The sequence below is a fragment of the Arachis stenosperma genome, chromosome 4 (assembly GCF_014773155.1).
Source record: "Arachis stenosperma cultivar V10309 chromosome 4, arast.V10309.gnm1.PFL2, whole genome shotgun sequence".
In the NCBI taxonomy this organism is placed as follows: domain Eukaryota; kingdom Viridiplantae; phylum Streptophyta; class Magnoliopsida; order Fabales; family Fabaceae; genus Arachis; species Arachis stenosperma.
In genome coordinates, this window is record NC_080380.1 from 33,390,330 (window position 1) to 33,392,158 (window position 1,829).

General features: G+C 39.0%; 1 non-coding gene across 1 annotated transcript; it reads right to left on the minus strand.

The window, feature by feature from the left end:
• Positions 1-927: 927 nt before the first annotated feature.
• On the minus strand, positions 928-1,035 carry LOC130977346 (small nucleolar RNA R71). Its single transcript, XR_009085041.1, has one exon. It is a non-coding gene; the product is annotated as a small nucleolar RNA R71 (small nucleolar RNA).
• Positions 1,036-1,829: the final 794 nt, after the last annotated feature.

The following is a 1,829-nucleotide window of genomic DNA, read 5'->3' on the forward strand; positions in this document are numbered from 1 at the left end:
TAACTTTTCAATCAAATCTTTTTAATCACATTTTTTTAAAATAGTTTTCAATCAAATCTTTTTAATTTCTAATTTCAAAATCTTTTTCAAAAAAAAATCACTTGATTTCTTTTCCACTTTGAGTTTTCGAAAATTATCAATCAAATTTTCAAAATGTTTTCAAAATCTTTTAATTGAATTTTCGAAAATCCTCTTCCCTCCTTCCCACATCCTTCTATTTATGGAGTACCACTCCTTCTAAATGCACAATTCGAACCTTATCTAATTAAAGTTCGAATTCTTCTTCTCCTTCTTCTTACTATTTCTCTTTTCCTCTGACACTTCAAGGAATCTCTATACTGTGACATAGAGGATTCCACATTTTCTTTTTCTCTCCTCTTTCATATGAGCAGGAGCAGAGACAAAGGCATTCTTGTTGAAGCTGATCCTGAACCTGAAAGGACCTTGAAGAGAAAGCTAAGAGAAGCTAAAGCACAACTCTCTTTAGAGGACCTGACCGAATTCTTCAAGGAAGAAGAACACATGGCAGCCGAAAACAACAACAATGCCAACAATGCAAGGAAGGTGCTGGGTGACTTTACTGCACCTACTCCTGATTTCTATGGGAGAAGCATCTCTATCCCTGCCATTGGAGTAAACAACTTTGAGCTTAAGCCTCAATTAGTTTCTCTAATGCAACAGAATTGCAAGTTCCATGGACTTCCAATGGAAGATCCTCATCAGTTCTTAGCTGAATTCTTGCAAATCTGTGACACAGTCAAGACTAATGGGGTTAACCCTGAGGTCTACAGACTGATGCTATTCCCTTTTGCTGTAAGAGACAGAGCTAGAATATGGTTGGATTCTCAACCTAAAGAAAGCCTGGACTCTTGGGAAAAGCTAGTCAATGCCTTCTTGGCAAAGTTCTTTCCACCACAAAGATGGAGTAAGCTTAGAGTGGAAGTCCAAACCTTCAGACAGAAGGATGGAGAATCCTTCTATGAAGCTTGGGAAAGATACAAACAATTAATCAGAAGATGTCCTTCAGACATGCTTTCTGAATGGAGCATCATAGGTATTTTCTATGATGGTCTATCTGAACTATCTAAGATGTCCTTGGATAGCTCTGCTGGAGGATCTCTTCATCTGAAGAAGACGCCTACAGAGGCTCAAGAGCTAATTGAAATGGTTGCAAATAACCAATTCATGTACACTTCTGAAAGGAATCCTGTGAATAATGGGACTAGTCAGAAGAAAGGAGTTCTTGAGATCGACACTCTGAATGCCATACTGGCTCAGAACAAGATATTGACTCAACAAGTCAACTTGATTTCTCAAAGTCTGTCTGGAATGCAAAATGCACATGGCAGTACTAAGGAAGCTTCATCTGAGGAAGAAGCTTATGATCCTGAGAACCCTTCAATGGAAGAGGTGAATTACCTAGGAGAACCCTATGGAAACACCTATAATTCTTCATGGAGAAATCACCCAAATCTCTCATGGAAGAATCAAGAGAGACCTCAACAAGGTTTCAATAACAATAATGGTGGAAGAAACAGGTTTAGCAATAGCAAGCCTTTCCCATCATCTTCTCAGCAACAGACAGAGAGTTCTAAGCAGAATACTTCTGACTTAGCAACAATGGTCTCTGATCTAATAAAGACCACTCAAAGTTTCATGAATGAAACAAGGTCCTCCATCAGAAATTTGGAAGGACAAGTGGGTCAGCTGAGCAAGAAAGTTACTGAACTCCCTCCTAGCACTCTCCCAAGTAATACAGAAGAAAATCCAAAAGGAGAGTGCAAAGCCATAGACATGGCCGAATATGGAGAGGAAAGAGAGGAGGAGGA